General features: G+C 39.8%; 1 protein-coding gene across 5 annotated transcripts in view; it reads right to left on the bottom strand.

Annotated features, from left to right (window-relative positions):
* LOC129732029 (GPI ethanolamine phosphate transferase 1) overlaps nucleotides 1–22,495 on the bottom strand; it is a 385,316-nt gene that overhangs the window by 69,813 nt on the left and 293,008 nt on the right. The gene's annotated exons all lie outside the window — the stretch shown is intronic.

Raw genomic sequence — 22,495 nt, 5'->3', positions numbered from 1 at the left:
GCCACGTCCATTACAAATACTTCTGGAGCAGATTCGGGATCATCCCGCCAGAGAAATCGCTGCGAATGGCGATCCTCTTCACGTATAAATAACTGGTGGAACATTGGCCGAATATCACCTGCTACGGCATACTGTCGTTGACGAAATCGACAAAGCACCTTTCAGTGCGTCTTGAACTGTCCTACAGATCAGACGTTTTTTCGGTTGCTTGTGGACTGGTCTTTGACTGCCTATAGCTTCAAAGTTTGTGTTTTGTCAGTGTGTCTTTTAAAGACTACCTGAAAGTTATTTCCCATCAGTCTTTCTCAAGACTACCTACTTTTGAATTTAACATTTGTTTTAACTTTTTTCGTACCACCTGAAATGGCTGGACGGAAAAAGAAACCTCGCATCGCTGCGGGGAGGAAAAGAGAGGCATCTCTTTCTGACACTTCGAGTGTCTGTAGTGACAATCCTTTTGATATTTTGCCTGAGCAAGAAGCTGGTGAAATGGAAGTTATTAATAATGAAACTATACAAAATATAAAATCTTTAAAAAAGGAGAAAGTTCCACCTATTGTGGTAACTATTTCTTCTGAATTTAATATATTCAAAAAGGAACTTTCAACGTTTATTTCTGACGTTAAAGTTACCTATCAAATTGGCCGTAGAGGTGAATGCCGCTTATTAGCCGACTCAGTAAAGGGTCGTGATCGCCTTGTTCAGTATTTAACTCACAAGATGTACAAATTTTTTACATATGACACCAAGAACGCCAAGCCGTTCAAGGTTGTCTTGAAAGGTCTCACCAACGATCAAACCGTTGATGAGATCAAACTTACTTTAACAGAATTACTTGGCATAGCCCCTACCCAAGTAATTCTAATGAAACAAAAATCACGAGGCGAAAACAGTCAAAGAACTGGAATTTCCCTTGTTAATTATTTAATTCATTTTAACCGCAATGAGGTTAACAACTTAAAATTTTTTGAAAAAGCACATGCTTTGTATAATGTGCGTGTAAAGTGGGAAATTTATAGGAAGTATGGCGGAGGTGAAAAGCATATCACCCAATGCCGTACTTGCCAACGTTATGGCCATGGTTCCAAATTCTGTAACATGGACCAAAAATGTCTTAATTGTGGAGACTCTTCTCACAAAAAGGACACATGTCCTGTGAAAGAGAGTAAAAATTTTCGCTGTGCGAATTGTAACGGCAACCATATGTCAAATTTTTATCAATGCCCAGTCCGTTTAGCAATTGTTAAGGCAAGGCAAGGTAAACAAAATTCAATTTCTCAATTAAAACCAACTTCAAAACAAAATTCTCCAAGCGTACCAGTGACACATAGTTTACCTACTCCTTTGCATACCCGTTTAACTTATGCACAGGTTACAGGTAGTTCGAACATTATACCGCCTAGTGTTGGTAGTTCGAAAATGACCGCTAATATGGGTAAGCAAAACACGCTAGAAAATAATTGTACACCTATCACTCCAGCTAATATTGCTACCGAAAATATTTTTTCTAATGTCAACTGCCTGGGGCCTATTACGGCAGGTAAACTTTCTTTTTTGCAACAGGCAATGTTCGATCTTATGAACGCCATGTTGCAGGCAAAATCAATGTTTGAAGCCATTCAAATAGGCACAAATTTTACTATTAAAATTGTTTCTAATTTAAAATTTAGCAATGATTTTAAATAAAACAATTAAAATATTAAATTGGAATGCTCGCTCATTGAAGGCCAATGAGAATGAGCTTTTTAATTTTTTAACAGTAAATAATGTGCATATTGCAATTATTACTGAAACATTTTTGAAACCTAACATAAAATTAAAATATGATCCCAATTACGTGGTTCATAGATATGATAGGATTCAGGGTTCCGGCGGTGGAGTTGCAATTGTTATTCATCGCCGAATCAAACATCGTGCTCTTCCCCATCTTGAGACGAAAGTTATTGAAACTTTGGGAATTGAAGTTCAAACTGAACTTGGGATTTTATTTATTGCCGCAGCATATTTACCATTTCAATGCACACGCGAGCTCAAAAATTATTTTAAAGGTGATTTACAAAAACTCACTAGAAATCGTTCGAAATTTTTCATAATCGGCGATTTTAACGCTAAACATCGTTCATGGAATAATTCTCAAAGTAATTCCAATGGCAAAATTTTATTCAATGATTGTTCTTCAGGATACTATTCTATTTTGTCTCCGAATAGTCCTACATGCTTTTCTTCTGTAAGAAACCCTTCAACAATTGATTTGGTGCTAACAGATCAAAGTCATGTAAGTAGTGATTTGATCACACATGCTGACTTTGATTCTGACCATCTTCCAATAACTTTTTCTTTATCACATAAATCAGTTTTAAACCCTATGAGCTCTGTTTTTAATTATAACAAGGCTAATTGGGAAAGATACAAAACTCATATTGAGAGAAATTTCAATAATGAGCTTGATTTGCAAAACGAAGTGAATATTGATTCCGCTTTGGAAGCATTAAAATCTGCAATTGTTGATGCCAGGAATTATTCTGTTCCAAAGGCTCAAGTGAAATTTGATTCATCAATAGTTGACGAAAATCTTCAACTTCTAATTCGTTTGAAAAATGTCCGCAGACGTCAATATCAACGTTCTCGTGACCCTGTTTTTAAAACTATTTATAAAGATTTACAGAAAGAGATTAAGCATAGATTTACTCTTCTGAGAAATCAAAATTTTGAGACTAAAGTTGAAAAATTGAAACCATATTCAAAACCATTTTGGAAGCTGTCGAAGATTCTTAAGAAACCTTCAAAGCCTATTCCAGTTTTAAAAGATGGTGAACGTTTTCTTGTATCAAATGAACAAAAGGCTCAAAGACTTGCTCAGCAGTTTGAGAGTGTTCATAACTCAAATTTGAATTTTGTGAGTCCAATTGAAAATGAAGTCACACGTCAATTTGATTTAATTTCTTCCCAGAATTTTTCACCTGCAGAAATAATTGAAACTAACTTGAATGAGATTAGATCAATTATTAAAAATTTCAAAAATATGAAAGCACCTGGTGACGATGGAATCTTTAATATACTAATCAAACATCTCCCTGAGAGCATAATGGAATTTTTAGTGAAAATTTTCAATTGCTGCTTCAAAATTGCATATTTTCCCAAATTATGGAAAAATGCAAAAATTACTCCCATTTTAAAACCGGATAAGAACCCAGCTGAAGTTTCAAGTTATCGACCAATCAGTTTGCTTTCTTCAATAAGTAAACTGTTTGAGAGAATTATTCTTAACAGAATGATGTCACACATCAACGAAAATTCAATTTTTGCAAATGAACAGTTTGGATTTCGCCATGGGCATTCCACAACTCATCAATTGCTCAGAGTTACTAATATGATACGAGCTAACAAATCTGAAGGTTATTCCACTGGAGCTGCTCTTTTAGACATAGAAAAAGCATTCGACAGTGTTTGGCATAAAGGTTTGATTGCGAAATTGCAAACTTTTAATTTTCCAATTTTCCTAATCAAAATTTTAAAAAATTATCTTACTGATCGAACTCTGCAGGTTGTCTATCAGAATTCAAAATCTGATAGATTTCCTGTCAGAGCAGGTGTACCTCAAGGTTCAGTCTTGGGTCCAGTCCTGTACAACATATTCACTTCAGATCTTCCTGATTTGCCTCCAGGATGCACAAAGTCATTGTTCTGCGATGACACAAGCATTTCCGTAAAAGGAAAAAGTCTTCGTGTCATATGCAGTCGATTGCAGAAAAGTTTAGATATTTTTTCTTCCTACTTGCAGAAGTGGAAAATCTCTCCCAATGCTTCTAAAACTCAAATGATAATTTTTCCGCATAAGCCTAGGGCTTCTTTCCTCAAGCCAAACAATAATCACGTTGTCAAGATGAATAGGGTTATTTTAAGTTGGTCCGACAAGGTTAAGTACTTGGGACTAATTTATGATAAAAAACTTATTTTCAAAGAGCACATTGAGAGTATACAAGCCAAGTGCATCAAATATACGAGATGTTTATATCCTCTCATTAACAGGAATTCTAAACTTTGTTTAAAGAACAAACTTTTGATTTACAAACAAATTTTTAGACCAGCAATGCTTTATGCTGTACCGATCTGGTCAAGTTGCTGTTCAACAAGGAAGAAAACGCTCCAAAGGATTCAGAATAAAATTCTGAAAATGATTTTGAAGCGTCCTCCTTGGTTTGGTACACTCGAATTACATAGACTTACTGGTGTTGAACCATTAGAAGCTATGTCAAATAAAATTATTAACAATTTTCGACAAAAATCGTTGCAATCCTCAATTGCTACGATAAGCTCTCTTTATAGCCAATAAGTTAGCAATTAAGTTAGTTGTAAGTTTACTTCCCCTTTCCTGACAAGTAGGTTTAAATCCCTACGAATTATAAGTCCTAATTGCGAAAGCAAACAAATCCTAACAATTAAAATTACAAATTTCTAACAGTGTTGAGAAGTCACCATTTGTGATTGGACACACATACTCATTATTTACTAATATTTATCATAAATACTTAAGCTACTAACAAATCCCCCCTTAAAAAAAAAAAAAAAAAAAAGACAAAGCACCTTTAGTAGCGGGGTCGTTAAATCAGGTCCTTTTAATAGAGCTGAATTCAGTGAAACCTTACCAACGGTTGCGGCGGCGTCCCAAACAACACGTACCTTTTTAGGTTTCCGAGGATGACGGACCACTCCCAAAGGTAGATACCACACGTTGTGCGGTTGTGAATCACGAAGTTCTTCTGGCGATGCTTTATGAGCGTAACCTCGTTCCTGATATTCAACGATTTGTTTAATAACTTCCTCTCTTAATTCTTAATCTGCTGCTAGCCGGCGTTCTAAACATTTAAGCCGTCGCTCCGCCATTGGATAACTGTTGGGAAATTTTACTCTGGGCTCTCGCCAGAGTAATCCAGTCTCGAAGCGTCCAGATTCTGTACGTTTTGTTGTCTCTTCCAATATACTCAGTGCACGTCGATCCTCGATCGATTCCATGGGTAAGATATTGTCAATCCCAGCATCCTCTGAGGTGAAGTAATCTTTTACTAAAGAGTGTAGCTCATGATTGCCAGAACAGCTGCATATGTGTACCATACTTCGTTCTGGTTCTACTGACTCATACTGACCACCGAAAATGGTCCACCCCAACCGTGTTTTGAAGGCTATTGGTTCCGTTACCCTTCTATAACGTTTTTTCAGCGGTAATTTCAACCATGCATTATCTAAGCCTATTAAAATACCAGGTACCGCATCTGTGTAGCTGTTTACCGGAAGCCCGCTTAGAAACGGGTACTGTTTTGCGAATTTCTTATAATTCAAAGTTTGCCTAGGCAGTCCCAATGACTTCACGGTTCTGACATTTTTTAAAATGAACTCAGTTTTTTCATCCTTTCCATTGATTATAAGCTGCACGCGTTGAGAATACGATTCATTCCTGGTAACGTTACTGTCCACTGAAGACAGAGCGGGCTTTCGATCCCAATCAGATCAAGCTCATCAGCAAGTTTGTCGTCCAGCAAAGTTAAATCAGATCCGTCATCGAGGAAAGCAAAAGTATCAACTGACTTTCCTTTGTTTCGCAGCGTTACTGGAATAATTTTGAATAGCGAAGATATATGTCGGTGGCTGTGCGTAGATATTAAGCCTGACGGTGTAATTCCTTCCAACTTTTCAGTTTGGATATGAAGCAATTTATGGTGTATTTCCTTACACCCATTTACCCCGCAAGGTTGCTTTGTTCTACATGGCCATTTCCCGTGGCCCGTCAAACAACGACCGCACATATTTTGATCTTTAATAAATTTAATACGTTCTTTAACAGTCAGCGTTTGAAATTTTCTGCAATCTCGAATCTTATGGTCGTTACGCTGGCACATGTGACATGGTCTGCTATTCTTGTTTTGCTTCGAATGTTGGGCTATACTCGAGTCTCGATTCGAAGTGTCAAGTTCAGACCTATGCGCTGTTTTGCCTTTTTCTTCGGCGGTATGAGCGTTAATGAATGCACCATTAACACTTTTTGTAGAGCGTTTAAAACTCTGCTCAGGTTGATTATAATCTATTGGTATATTTACCTGGCAAGCTGCCGTTTTAATAGTGAGCATAAAATTGCTGAATGCTTTGAGTGTAACTTTAGGAAGCCGCTGGTTATACAATCCCCAATCAAGACGTAAGTTTGAGGGGAGTTTGCCTATCAATTCAGCCAAAAGCATTGGATTTGAAAGATGGGCGTGAAGGTTTGAGGCTTCTATATATGTAACTAAGTTTTTTACTTCTCTTCCAAATGCTACAAGCGTATCTAATTTTCTAACATCTGAAACTGGTGTATTGCGAACTTTAGCTAGTAAACAATATACAAGATGCTCGAGACGACCACATTCGTCACGGAGCGTATTTATTATTTCTGGTATCGCGGATGGTAAGGTCAGAATGCTCTGCACCTTTTCTCTTGCATTTCCCACAAGACTTTTTTGTAACCTGGCTAGGTTCTCATCAGGTTGTATTCCACACATTACGGTTGTTGATTCAAATGAATTCAGGAACATAGGCCATTCCAAAGGGTCTCCCGAAAACTTCGGTAATTCCTTTGAGACCACATGACGAGCAGCAAGTTGTTGTGGGCTAATGACTCCATCTGCAGGCCAGACCGAGTATGATAAACCAGGTGGGTTTAACGCTAATGCTGGTTGTTGGAGCGGCGCTCCAGAGTACGACATATTTAATGGTACTGTCGGCGGTTGTTGGACCGGTGGATAATGGTTCGAGACATTTGTCGATACTGTCAAATTTTGCGGTTGTATCGAACCAGGTTGTTCAGGTGCTGGATAGTACCTTGTGAACGGTGTTGGTGGTATACCATTAGATATATCCCGCCGTGATGCGCTGGTTAAATCATCTGTTTGCAGTACGGTTTGAGTATCAAGCCCTGGACCAGGCTGCATAATCGTAGGCGTATTAGAGGATATACCTGGTTGTACTGTGCTGTGAGTTCCAGGCCTTGTGCCATGTTGCTGCGCAATCGTATGCACGTCATTTGTTGATCTATGTTGTTCGGTGACATATGCATTCGATAATAGACCAGAGGGAGGATAGCGCCCCGCAAAGTTCATCTGTGTTGAGGATTGCAAGTGTTTTGATATATCACTCCACGAAAAACTTTCGACTAGTGGCTGAGTCTGAACCGATACATGCTTAATAGAACTTTTTCGACAACCAACCGATGATATGCGCGTAGACTCACCGGCAACAGTCGCTGCGATTTTAGTTACCGGTGTGGTTAGTGGGCAACCTAAAGATTGTTCCTGGTTTACGAAGTGCGATGATTCCATATTCCCGATTGGTTTTGGTAAGGCTGGCATTGGCTTTGGTAAACTAAGAGGTTGATTTATTATCTGTCTTAGGATCGGAACAGTAAAAAGCGGTAGCTGCTGCTGCTGACTCGTTTGTGTTTGTTCTGTTGTTGTAGGAAAGGGTTGACCGGCAATCGCCTTCGTCAACAACGATGACACTGGATTTGCCGCTACAGTGTAAATTGATTGTGTTGGAAAAGTATTATCATAAATTGATTCACCAGTGAGAGTACGAGGACATGCATCACGGGACGAACTGGTTACAGGGGTAGTGTAATTTATCCTCGAGTGCCTTTCGTTCCTCCAATTGTTTCAATCGCAGCCGTGCGCTCATTGTGCTTCTCACCGACGAAACAGACTCACAAAGTGTAGGACAACTGTCGCATCGCCACGAACCGTGTTGCATTATTCCCGATGACAATCCCGCAAAGCTGCTGTGCCATCGTATATTACAGTTATCACACGATATCAACTGTTCCTCATTATCAGAGCGATTACATCCTCGCTGAATATAACTCCGATAACGAGGGGCATATATCGAACGTGCGTTAACACTAGGAGAAAGGCAAAAAGCTGGGTCGTAATGAAGCATACACGCAAAATTCAAGCTTTAATCATCTTATGTGTTCTTTCAATTCGCACAGAATTTGCTCTGACTTCGCACAACAAATGCGTGTAACGCATAACGCAAAAGTTGTACAAGGAATACATTGACCGAGATCAAAATCAGAATATGTATCTTATACACAAAAATATTATTGTTTCGGTAAAATTCGGTTTCGGGCGAACGATCAGTTTTGAGGCGCTAAAAAAATCGCTCTTTACTTTCGCGAGCTGGTGCGTATCAACGGCTCGTGCATCCCTAAAAATCGTCAGCAACTGAAACAGCCAATAGCGAGTAACGCGAAACCAAATGCATGTGATGTGAATAAAATCAGAGTCTGTGACCAAACTCTTTGACGGTCACAATAAAATCCATTGGTCGCTGAGCCAGCTTGATCTTTACTCGTATTTATATTGTATTTTTTTTTTAGTGTCAGCAGACCGCAGTGCCAGGTCCACAATTTGTGTTTGACGATGCCTGTTGTTTGTTTACACGTATGAATAATTGTCAGTAAATGTCTAAGCAAAAATTATGCATTTACATACTCCAATGTTATGTTTGAGTTTTGTTTAATTTTTGTTTAATAGCCTCGGTTTGGTGCCATTTTGCTTAGTTTTTGTATATAAATTATTTCTATTGTTTGTTTATATGAATTATTTATTTAAACTATTTTGTTGTATTTTGCATGTATATAAAATTTAAATTTAAGAGAAAACAAGTCGTAAATTAGGTAAAATCAATAAATTGTTCTAAAAAAATCAAATAATGATAAATAAAACCCTGGCACCAAACTAAACGATAAGTTTATAAAAGCTTCGAGTCGTCGGGTACAAACAACGGGGCGGTGCGCTACGCGGCAGGGAGGGTCTACGATGGAAAGCGGACAGGTTGTAAATAAAAAGGTCGGATAGCAAATATGCGGGAGAATTCTTGATTATAACCCGGAGGAGTGTAGTCGCGCGTTAAAGAACCAGTGTCGAAGTTTTGGCGGAATAAAGCCCTTAGTGATACCTTTTGTGGTCAAATTGGAAGGCCATTTTGTACGCTTAGTTTTGGCGCGTCGTTGAAAACCGCGGCCGTGGTGAAAGGCAAGTTAAAGCCAGTTGGAGCCATCCAGAGTGCAACAGTGACACCCTCCGGGTTACCCGCCAGCCGATTATCCAGCGATCGACAAGCCGGCGCTACGCTTGTGACGCCCCACTGGTGACCACCGACGCCGCTGCGTCCGATACTACAACGCCCAGCTGGCCAGAAGACCGGATCCGACCAAAGAATCCACCGCATCTCTAAGGCAACGAAGCAGCCACCCGATCAGCATCTACACCCCCAGCGAGCGGAGTGCCCGACGGACGTTTTACCGTGAAAAAAGAAAAAGAGCGCAAGTAAAATTATTCCTACTAATTCTTCCTTCCCGCGAAAATAATTTTAATAAAAATTTTGTATGGTCTCGTAATTTTCAAGCTGTTCTTTGTTAAATTAATTGTGAGTCCTTTTGACTTGTTTCCGCTCAGTATTAGTGTGTAATCCGTGAATTTCGCTCAGTGACCAACGGTATAGGTGGGTTGAAAGTCCGCCCAATTGAATTTTCTACAGGAGACCAAAGTAACGACCCGAAGCTGGGAAGTAAAAAAGCAACTAGAAGCGAGTGAATAGTAACAATTGGCGCCCAACGCAAAATTCAAGAAAAAGTGATTTGCTTCCTAGACCAGAAGCAAATCCCTTTTTCAGACGGACTCCTGGAGAAAATTCATTTCACAATCGTTCATTCATTGTCATTAGATCGATTTAATACTTTAAAGATTTTCCAAAAAAAAAAAATCATTATATGTGAAAAAACGAATCGTTGCGAGTGATGAGAAATCATACTATGGAAGTTCCGTCAGTTCCGTGCCAGTTCGAGTAGAAATGTCATACACCGTTTGATCGTTTTTATCGCTTGCGTTTGGCAGTAGCAATCAATCAGCCTTGTTTATATTGCTTCATTTTCGGTTGTGTGATTTGGTGCGATAAGTGCATTTGGGTTTTATTATTTAAATTGTGGGTGAAAAATTTATAATTCCGTTTATAATTTAGTAGTGAATGAAAAAAAAAATTGAGATGGCTGTAGCGCGTCTCACATTTGATCAAGCTAGTGAACTGTTGTTCGAATGGTACTATGGAATAAGAGTGGAATATTTGACTGATGAGGAATTAGATCACGAATTGGTTTCTCGTGCAGTTAATCTCTCAACAGGTCTCGACAGATCGCACAAACGCAAATGGTTGAGAAATCAGCTAAAAGCGGAAAAAGAAGGGAATGGTGATATATCTTTGCGAACTTTCGGGGGAGATCCAAATCAAGAGCTGCAACAATGCATGCTTAAGTTTTCCGAGTTGAAAAATGAGTTCGAGTTGGAAGTGAGTGAAGATGCACGGAAAGTCATTCATACAAGAATGTTGTGCCTCAGTATTCGCATGATAACGGCTTTGACTGACTCACGGGGATCACCAAATTTGCACGGTCAGGTGCAAAACGCTCTTGTCGAGTTTGCTGAGGGTATTGAGGCTTTGTTTAGGTCTGTTTCACCGACTGATGAGGAAACCCCTGCTCCCCCTGTACCACGACCTGTTCCACCAATAGAACCCTCTGGGAACGAAAATAGTTCTGACGGTGTTGCAAACGACAGATTAGTTACTCGAGTAACTACATTGAGTCAGGAAGACTTGGACTGGATGCACTCTTTACAAGCTAGAATTTTCGAATTAGAGACTGAGCTGTTAAAAGTGAAATCCAAGCAAGATGCTGGCACGCAAACCGTTAGAGACGATATTCCAACTGGTCAAGCTTTCCAGGATTTTTCCAACTATAATAACCTTCCGTTTTATTCCAGTGCTATCCCGAATCATCACTCCATTCCGAATAATACCCATTTTCAAAATCAGAGCCCCAACCATCATTTTCAAACTCCTAATCCTAACCTTAGTCCTTTTAAGAATCCTAATCCTTTCACTACATCCCATTTTCCGAACAACAACCAACAGTCAACTCAGCGCAACATTTCAAATTTTGCTCAACCATCATATCCAATTTCAAACCTACCTATTCCTCACCAACCTGCTTTACCTATCCCAAATCGGCACACTCTACCTGTGTCCAAGTGGAATATAACGAAATATGGGGGCGAGGATCAGGGATGGAAATTGAATGAATTCCTGGAACTTGTTCAGGCTTTAGCTCAAGCTGAACGTGTTTCGGAAAACGAACTTTTTGAATCTGCGATTCATTTGTTCACTGGATCAGCCCTTAAGTGGTACATGACCCAGCGGGCAACTGGCAGATTGCTTAATTGGCAACACCTGGTTTTCGAGTTGAAACGTACCTTTATGCATCCAGAGCTTGATGCTTGGATAAAGAAACAAATTTACCAACGACATCAACAAAGGAATGAATCGTTCCATGATTTCTATTTTGAAATAGAAAAATTATTCCGTACAATGAACGTACAAATTCCTGAGTATGAAAAATTACAAATTCTGTTGCAGAATATACGACAGGATTACAAACGGGCCCTGACGTTTATTCCGATACTAGATTTAGTCACGCTGGTGTCTGCGGGACAGAAACTAGACTCGATAAACTCATCAGCTTACAACAGAGTTTTCGGCAACGAAAAAACTGTCCATACAGTCGATGAAACCAGTACGAAGTCGAAAAAGAAAGCTAAAACCCAACCATCCTCTCAGCAAACTGCTGCCCCAGTCAGCACTGTTTCGCATCCCAACAACAGCCTCAATACCACCTCTGCCAACACACAAGATAACTCTCGCCATAACCAATCTTCTTCTAGACATGTTCAGCCGACCGCCATCTCACAACAGAACCAGAAAGTACCGACTAATTCGGCCCAACCTGAGCCAGTAGCAGGACCTTCTGGATACCAGAACCGTCCGCAGTTAAGCTTGGAAGACGTGGTCAACTCACACGTGCCACCATCCATTCATACGTGCTACAATTGTGGCCGAGCCGGACATCACATGGCTATGTGTCGGCAGCCACGGGGTATTTTCTGTAGCTTTTGTGGTCTTCGCGGTTTTCCAACCATCTATTGTCCATATTGTTTAAAAAACGGTTCTCGTGCGACCCAAAATCGCGGTTCGCAGAACACCGATGCGTAGGAGATGTTTTTTCCGAAGCGAAAAGTCCACCCGCGTACTGGACAGCCGCGCACGATGATTTGTACGAACGTGCCAAAGAAGTTTTACACATTACATACCCAGTAGCGAATGATAACCGACCGTATGTCGATGTCCACATCTACGGATATTCGCTGCATGCGCTTCTTGATAGTGGTAGCAATTACACACTTATCAACGAAACCGTTTTTTTGAAGCTTAAAAATAAAAAAATGCAACGTCTTCGTAAAGACGTGATTTTGCGGTCCGCCAGCGGAGATGAGCTTAATGTTTTAGGCGAAGCTCAACTTCCATTCGTTTTTAAAGGATCAGTAAAAATAGTTCCTACTTTAGTTGTTAAAAACCTTTCCATAAATTGCATTTGTGGAATGAATTTTTGGAGGAAATTCAGAATTCAGCCTACAATACGGGATGCTAGGGAAGAGTTTGTTGCCACATTAGCCGATAGTGCCCAGCCTACTTCTGATACAAGTTTGACCGAAGAAGAGAGCGCGGCCATCGACGATGTAAAAAAATTATTTTTGCCTGCCCGTGAGGGAGAATTAACGTTGGCTAACGGTGCTGAACATAGGATAGTTATAAGCGAAGAGTGGAAAAGTAAACCCCCAGTAAGACAGTTTCCTTATGTAATGTCCCCTAAGACGCAGGAACTTGTTGCGATTGAGCTCAACCGGCTGCTAGGCTTGGGAATACTGGAACGAAGCTCGTCAGACTGGTCGTTGAATTGTGTGCCAGTAATCAAACCAAATAAGGTTCGGTTGTGTCTGGATGCGCGCAAGATTAACGAGAGGACGGTGCGAGACGCGTATCCGTTGCCTCATCCAGGTCGTATCTTGGGACAGCTTCCAAAGGCGCGATACTTATCCACCATCGACCTTTCGGAAGCTTTCCTTCAAGTGCCCCTGGAAAAAGATTCGCGAAAGTTTACAGCTTTTAGTGTGCAAGGGAAAGGGTTATTCCAATACACACGGATGCCTTTTGGTTTGATCAACAGTCCCGCCACCCTGGCAAGACTCATGGATAAAGTTCTTGGCCACGGTATACTAGAGCCGTACGTTTTCGTCTACCTAGACGATATCGTCGTGGTGACAGAAACGTTCGAGCAACATCTGCAACTTCTTAAAGAAATCGCGCGTCGCTTAAAAGAGGCCAATCTAAGCATAAACCTCGAAAAGTCTAAATTCGGTGTATCAGAAATTCAATTCCTCGGATATCTTCTGAGTACTAACGGTCTGCGTGTCAATCCCGACAAGATTCGCCCAATCGTTGAATACGAACGGCCAAATACAATAACGAAGCTCAGAAGATTCCTTGGAATGGCGAATTATTATCGTCGATTCATTCCGGACTTTAGTGGGGTGACTGCTGCATTAACTGACCTGTTGCAAAGCAAAACGAAAACCATTCAGTGGAATGATAATGCTGAAGTAGCCTTTTGCGCTATTAAAGAGCGATTAATCTCGTCGCCCGTTCTAGGTAGTCCCGATTTTGAAAGGGAATTCACTATCCAGACGGACGCCAGTGATGTCGCTGTTGCGGGGATACTCACGCAGGAGCATGAAGGTGCTGAGTGTGTCATATCTTACTTTTCCCATAAATTGACCACCCCGCAGCAAAACTATCATGCTGCTGAAAAAGAGGCATTGGCTGCAGTTCTTTCGATTGATGCTTTCAGAGGGTACGTTGAGGGTTACCACTTCACCCTGATAACGGACTCTTCAGCTTTGACGCACATTTTAAGCACAAAGTGGAAAGTGGGTTCGAGGTGCAGTCGATGGGCGTTGAATCTGCAACAGTTTGATAAGACCGTACGACACCGCAAGGGAAAAGAGAACGTAGTACCCGATGCCCTCTCGAGAAGCATTGCGGCTGTTGCAGACTCAACGTGGTACTCGGAAATGCTCCACAAAGTTACTGAGCAACCGGATAATTTTGTGGATTTTAAAGTTGAAAACGGCAGACTGTTTAAATTTGTGAATGATCCCAACGGCATACCCGATTCACGCTTCGAATGGAAGCGAATACCGCTTCATTCAGAAAAAACAGAAATTCTGAAACAGTGCCACGATGAAATATTTCATCCCGGTTACGACAAAACACTTGCGAGAATCAGAATGCGGTATTATTGGCCTAGAATGGCAACTGAAATTAAAACCTACGTCAAAAAGTGTGGAATGTGCAAAGAAGTGAAAGCTGCATCTGTTCCAGTGGTACCTGAAATGGGAAAAATGAAAATAGCCACTCGCCCGTGGCAAATAATTTCGGTTGATTTCATTGGCCCTCTTCCCCGTAGCCGTCGTGGTAATCAGTACATGTTAGTGGTGTGTGATTACTTCTCAAAGTGGGTGATGATCCACCCCACTAGAAATGTGAACAGTTTACCGATGTGCACGGTCTTAAAAGATCAATGGTTCCACCGGAATTCAGTCCCAGAGGTTATTATAACGGATAACGGTAGCAGCTTCACTTCGAAGGACTTTAAAGAGCTACTAGACCGCTTCAAAATAACACACTGGCTAAATTCACGGTATCACTCTCAGGCTAATCCTGTAGAAAGGGTGAACCGAACAATTAATGCCGCAATCCGCACGTACGTTAAGGAAGACCAGCGACTGTGGGATACGCGAACGGCTGAAATCGAGATGGCTCTAAACACCAGTGTCCATTCTTCGACAGGCTTTACACCATTTTTCGTAACCCACGGCCAGGAGTTATACGAGGTCGGAACGGATCATAAAATCGAGCGCGATAACAAAAACGTCACTCCCGAACAGCTGCAAGACCGACGTAAACAAATGTTTGCCCGCATTTTCGAAGTCGTCCGTAAAAACCTGGAAAAAGCACACGAATCTTCACAACACAGGTACAACTTGCGTAGTCGTCGCTTTGCAAAACCGTTCGTGGAGGGGCAGCTAGTTTATCGCAGAAACATGAAGCCCTCTAGCGCAGCGAACCACTACAATGCCAAATATGGGCCACAGTTCGTGCCTTGCCGAGTCAAAGCTAAAATCGGTTCTTCCTCCTACGAACTGCAAGATTTAGCCGGAAAAAGTATCGGTATTTGGCCTGCCGCTCATCTGAAGCCCGATTAAATCACGCGTTACCACAACTGTACCAAAAAAAAAAAAAAAAACAACCAAGCAAACATCACTGTATTTAATTTCCGCTTTCAATGTTTATAACCACCATATCAATTGCTGCCTTCTCGTGCCATCGTAACTCCATCCAATTCGAACTCCTGTGGAATCGATCCTAGATCCTACAAAAGAGAAAAAAAAAAAAATTAAACAATTATACTTACCAAGTGTTTCTGCTTCTGCTAGTTGGTGTGATCCTGCACGTTATTATGTTGAGATGATTTTGACAGTTCCAAACCGCATAAGCATAAGTCGACATCGACCGGGTTGTGTTGTGTCAGGCTACATCGGTAGTCTTCGCGCACGTACGCAGCCATGTCGACATAACACTCTTATTCGTGAATTATATAATTCTGCGTACTTCTTACTCATTTTTCTCTCGCAAGTCGAGAGAGTCTTTGGAAGCGCGTAAAGAGTGAGATAATTCACAATGTGCATCAAAATTAGATGCAAAATTATTAATTTTGGGGCCCCCTAGCATAAATGATCAATATGTATTAGTTTTAAGAGTTGCGATTGCGAAGTAGGAATGAGTGTTTGACTGAATGAGATGAATGTTTGAGTGACCCGAGTGAGATGATAGCAAGAATTGTTTATCCGTCCAAAATATGATTGTGACGAAAAGGATAAAGTAAAAAGTAAGGTTGATAGGTTTAATCGGTTCGGTTCTTGGTTCTGTAAGACATTTCTACTCAACATGTACGGCGATGACGAACAAAAAAGGTTTTTATCTGACGCAACACCTGCCACTTCGATAAGAAGCATGTAAGATCTCTAGTATGGAAAATCAGGAGATTATAGTCGATTCTAATTTTGACAGATTTCGGATGGAGTGTAGGGCAGGATGGCCAGGCTCACTCCTTCAGTGCCTCATACAATTCGTTGAAAAGAGTTCCTCTGAATACCATGACAAATCATTCAACGAAGAGTACTGGTACTGGAGTAGAAGTAGTCGCATCCGACTGTCCCAGATGGTGGGCAGGCTCACTGTTTCAGTGTCATACAATCCTTGAGAAAGAGTTCCTCTGGTTTCCATGACAAATCATCTCACGGATTTAACTGATACTGAAAGAGAAGTAGTCGCATCTGACGGTAGGTGGACAGGCTCACTGCCTTAGTGTCACACAATTCATGAGAAAGAGCTCCTCTGGTTTCTATGAAAAATCATCTCATGAATTGAACTGATACTGAGGGAGCAGTAGTCGCATCGGACAGTGACGGATGGTGGACAGGCTCACTGTCTTAGCGTCATACAATTTGTGGGAAAGAGATCCTCTGATTGTCATGAAAAATCATTCCACAAATTGCCCTGACTCTAAGAGAGCAGTAGTCGCACCTGAAGTTAACACTCAAAATAAGAAAAAAAAACCATCCGACTCCGGGAAAATTGTGACCAAACTCTTTGACGGTCACAATAAAATCCATTGGTCGCTGAGCCAGCTTGATCTTTACTCGTATTTATATTGTATTTTTTTTTTAGTGTCAGCAGACCGCAGTGCCAGGTCCACAATTTGTGTTTGACGATGCCTGTTGTTTGTTTACACGTATGAATAATTGTCAGTAAATGTCTAAGCAAAAATTATGCATTTACATACTCCAATGTTATGTTTGAGTTTTGTTTAATTTTTGTTTAATAGCCTCGGTTTGGTGCCATTTTGCTTAGTTTTTGTATATAAATTATTTCTATTGTTTGTTTATATGAATTATTTATTTAAACTATTTTGTTGTATTTTGCATGTATATAAAATTTAAATTTAAGAGAAAACAAGTCGTAAATTAGGTAAAATCAATAAATTGTTCTAAAAAAATCAAATAATGATAAATAAAACCCTGGCACCAAACTAAACGATAAGTTTATAAAAGCTTCGAGTCGTCGGGTACAAACAACGGGGCGGTGCGCTACGCGGCAGGGAGGGTCTACGATGGAAAGCGGACAGGTTGTAAATAAAAAGGTCGGATAGCAAATATGCGGGAGAATTCTTGATTATAACCCGGAGGAGTGTAGTCGCGCGTTAAAGAACCAGTGTCGAAGTTTTGGCGGAATAAAGCCCTTAGTGATACCTTTTGTGGTCAAATTGGAAGGCCATTTTGTACGCTTAGTTTTGGCGCGTCGTTGAAAACCGCGGCCGTGGTGAAAGGCAAGTTAAAGCCAGTTGGAGCCATCCAGAGTGCAACAGTGACACCCTCCGGGTTACCCGCCAGCCGATTATCCAGCGATCGACAAGCCGGCGCTACGCTTGTGACGCCCCACTGGTGACCACCGACGCCGCTGCGTCCGATACTACAACGCCCAGCTGGCCAGAAGACCGGATCCGACCAAAGAATCCACCGCATCTCTAAGGCAACGAAGCAGCCACCCGATCAGCATCTACACCCCCAGCGAGCGGAGTGCCCGACGGACGTTTTACCGTGAAAAAAGAAAAAGAGCGCAAGTAAAATTATTCCTACTAACTCTTCCTTCCCGCGAAAATAATTTTAATAAAAATTTTGTATGGTCTCGTAATTTTCAAGCTGTTCTTTGTTAAATTAATTGTGAGTCCTTTTGACTTGTTTCCGCTCAGTATTAGTGTGTAATCCGTGAATTTCGCTCAGTGACCAACGGTATAGGTGGGTTGAAAGTCCGCCCAATTGAATTTTCTACAGGAGACCAAAGTAACGACCCGAAGCTGGGAAGTAAAAAAGCAACTAGAAGCGAGTGAATAGTAACAAGTCATAGTTGAATCCAAAATGTGTTGAACAAATCTAATTTTTTTTGTTCATTGTTAATGATTGAACCATGCTTTCAAATGACCAGATTCATGAAAGTGAATCGATCAGACAATAATTTGTTTATTTTGTCAGTGCCCAACTTATCAGTACTGGTTGTTGCACTGTTTTAACGATGCCAGTCTTCTGAACATCGGTTGAGTGTAGTTGTTTGGAGCTGTTTAATACATTCAAAATATGCTAGAGCATCAAATGCGTTATGCCCAACGCACATGCGTTGTACTGGTTCCAAATTTAATCAGAAAATGCGCTAATTTCGCGCATAAATGATCTGGTTACGCACACTCCAACTTTTGCGTGTAGGTTAGAGATGGTCGGGTTTCGGGTTTGAAAACGTCGGGTTCGGGTCGGGTTCGGGTTTAAAAGTTTTCGAAAGTGTCGGGTTCGGGTTTGAAAATTTTCGAAGGTGTCGGGTACGGGTCGGGTTCGGGTTTGGTGGGAAGAAAAATTTTAGGGTAGGGTCGGGTTCGGGTTTGAAAATGTCGGGTTTAGGTCTGAAAACCCGAAACCCGACTATATCAAATAGGTGTTTTTATAAGATATTGATGTCTAATTTCATGCAACTTTAAAAATTACTATCATTTCAATACCATTCGAGGCTCAAAGCTTCAGGGCAACCTCAAATCGTTACAAAAATCGACCCTTCAAAAAATATCTCGGGTTCGGGTCGGGTTCGGGTTTCACAGTTTCGGGTTCGGGTTTCCCAAAAATAAAATTTTCGGGTTCGGGTGTGATTAAAAAAAAATTCTCGGGTTCGGGTTTGATCGAAAAAAAAATCCCGGGTTCGGGTCGGGTACGGGTTTGAAAAAAGCCAAACCCGACCATCTCTAGTGTAGGTACTCATAGATGCAAAAACATAATTATGCAGCGACACGTCCATAGATGCGACCTGAAACGCTAGGCAAAAAATAAATTTCAAATCCAAATTTCTGTATATATTTAATTATTTTTCAGTTTTATTTTCAAATAGTACAGAGAGAATGATTTGCGTTTTTCCGCAGACATGATTGTCATTATTTCCCCAAACAATGATTTTCAGAATTTTGTAGTTGAACAAGTAGGTTTAAAGACCACGAGTCGCCTCTGGTTTGTATTAGTCAGAAAAAAAAATAAAAATACCGGTTTTTTACCGGTTTTTATTTTTATGAATACCGAAATACCGGTTTTCCGAAAAGTCGGTAATACCGACCACCCTACTTATAATTCAAACATTTTTTTAAATAATTAAATTCTGATGATTTTAAGAGTCATTTTGAATCAAAAAGCTCTAGGTAGTTAACATTCTAAAGGCATCGGTTTTCGAGTTATTTTGAATTCAAGCTCGAAAAATATTAAAAATTTAGGAAAATACACTTTTTTCTTAATATGTCCGTGGCTCTCCAGCAAAAACCCTACGTTCATTGGAATGCTGGATCAAAAATATACAATTCATTCTTTGACAACAAAACGATTGGATAAATAACTCAGGCGTTGTACCTTAGACGACCTACACGTTCCCCTTTGCCGAATGTTTTATAAAAACCTAAATTAATCCACCTAGCGGTGAGACCCAGCCTTTCTCATTCGAACTTATTATTTGTTAAAATTGATTTACACCAACACTGGATTTGTTATTCTTTTTTTGTTCACAGAACTATTCCCAAACATTTAAAATATAACTTTCACACACATATAAACATACATTCACAAATACATGCACATAACATTAATCCTTTCATTTGTACTCATATACTGTGTAGAAATATTTAGATTTTTTATGTCAACTCTAGTCAGTAGATTTCTAACAATTTATAATTAAATGTTGTTCCTTATACATCGATTTGAATTCTTTAACGCAAGTGATATTACTGATCGTTTCTGAAAGGCATCCAATGAATGGGCAAATATCAATCAATATGGGTTCTTGAAACCTGAATTATCCCCAGTGGCCAGAATACGACCTCAAACCCCATTTTTAATCCAGATGACCACATCTGGTTGCATGATAATCATAAAATCCATCATAAAATTGCCAACAGCCTAAAGTGACAAGTATCACCCAATACGATTTGAGGTAGCGGTATGATACCCGGAGGCCAGAAATCATCTGCAGACGCCATTTTAAATTACTAGACAGCAGTATCCGGTTTCTGGAAACCAGTCTAAAAAGGACAAACATTACGCAATGTGAGTTTTTCAGTACCCGGGATAATGCTCAGAGGCCAGGAATCAACTCCATACTTCATTTTGAAATCCGAATTTGTGACTTCCGGTTTCTGGAAAACATCCCTTAATTGCCAAATAAAATCCAATAAAGGTAAATCCACTCTGTGGATTTTAGAATATTGATGTTGTATTTGAAGGAATAATTGGAGCATGGAATTTGAAATTTAACGTAATATTTGTACTAATTAATTGCCTTTCTCCCAGAAAGGTATAGCAATCACTGGAAAAACCAAAGGTATAAAAGTGCTTCAGAGGGTCAAATCTCGTATATCAATCGACTTAGTTCGACGAGCTGAGCATTTTCTGTACGTGTGTGTGTATGTATGTAACGGTCTCCCAATCTCACTCGATTTTCTCAGAGAAAGCTGGACCGATTTTCATGAAACTAATTGCAAATGAAAGGTCCAGTTGTCCCATAGAACCCAATTGAATTTTATCGTAATCGGATTTTTAGTTTCGAGGTTATGTATCAAAATGTGAAAATCACAAAACTTCAATATCTCAGTAACTACAAAACCGATTTGAACAAAATTGGTTTCAAAAGAACGAGCTTGTTTTTTTGGACCATTTGTAAAATAACTTTTTAGTGTTTGGACATGTAGTTCAAAAGTTATGCAAAGAAACGTGTTTCGAAGACTGTTTAATCTCACTCACTTTTCTCAGAGATGGCTGGACCGATTTTCATAAATTAGTGTCTTATGGAAGGTCTAGTTGCCCCATTAGACCCTATTGAATTTTATTGTAATTGAACTTTAACATTGTTCGTTATGTGTAATAATGTGAAATAAGGCTATGAAAAGAAACATTATCCTGAGACCACTTGAACTCACCCACTTTTCTCGGAGATGGCTGGACCGATTTTTACGAAATAAGTTGAAAACGAAAGGTCTTGTTGCCTGATAAGACCCTATTGAATTTCATTATAATCGGACTGTAACGTTGTCTTTTATGTAACGAAATGTGAAAATCACGAAACTTCATCATCTCAGAAACTACACAATCGATTGGAACAAAACAGGTATCAAATGAAATGCTGTCTTCAGCACCATAGATGATTTTTACAATGAATAAACATGTGGTCCAGAAGTTATAAATATAAACGTTTTCCGATGAGTTTATATCATTCACGAATTCTTGCCTTTCTTCAAGGAAGGTATAACTATCTCTGGCAAAACCGAAGGTGTACAAGTGCTCCAAACGGTGGAATGGCATATATCACCCAACTCAACTCAACTCAATGAGCTTAGCATTTTCTGTATGTGTGTATGTGTGTGTGTATGTACAAACTTTCAACCTCACTCGATTTGCTCAGAGATGACTGGACCGATTTTCTAAAAAAAAATTCAAATGAAAGGTCTAGTTGCCCCATGAAACCCTATTAAATTATATTGTAATCGGATTTTTAGTTTATATGTTATGTATCAAAATGTGGAAATAACGAAAGTTCATTATCTCAGGAACTACACAACCGATTTCAACAAAATTAGTTCTAAATTAACGGGTTACCTAAAAAAAGTCCTAAAATTCGAATTTTATAAAAATTGGACATGTGGTTTAAAAGTTATGGAAAGAGATGAGTTCTGGGGATTATTTGATCTTACTCATATTTCTCCGAGATTGTTGAACCAATTTTCATAAAATAAGTATCATATGGAAGGTCTAGTTGCGCCATAAGACTCTATTGATTTTTGCTTTTCTCCTAGAAAGGTATAGCAATCACTGCAAAAATCAAAGGTATAAAAGTGCTCCAAAGGGTCGAATGTCGTATATCAATCGACTTAGTTCGACGAGCTTAGCATTTTCTGTATGGATGTGTGTGTATAGGTGTATGTGTATGTATGTATGTAACGCTCTCCCAATCTCACTCGATTTGCTCAGAGATGGCTAGTCCGATTTTCATGAAACTAATAATGCAAAGGAAAGTTTTAGGTGCTTCGTAAGACCCAAAATGTAAAAATTATGAAACTTCATTATCTCAGAAACTACACAACCGATTTGAACAAAACTGGTTTTAAATAAACGGGTTTCCTAAAAAACCTTTAACTTGTAGTTCAAAAGCTATGGACAGAAGCGTGTTCTGGAGACTATTAAATCTCACTCATGTTTCTCAGAGATAGCTGGACCGATTTTCATAAAATCAGTGTCATATGGAAGGTACAGTTGCCCCATGATACCTTATTGATTTTTTCTGCAATCGGACAATTACTTTGCCTGTTGTGTTTAAAAATGTGAAATCCAGCTAT

Source organism: Wyeomyia smithii, chromosome 3 (assembly GCF_029784165.1).
Source record: "Wyeomyia smithii strain HCP4-BCI-WySm-NY-G18 chromosome 3, ASM2978416v1, whole genome shotgun sequence".
NCBI lineage: Eukaryota > Metazoa > Arthropoda > Insecta > Diptera > Culicidae > Wyeomyia > Wyeomyia smithii.
This window is presented reverse-complemented; position numbering and strand designations above follow the sequence as displayed.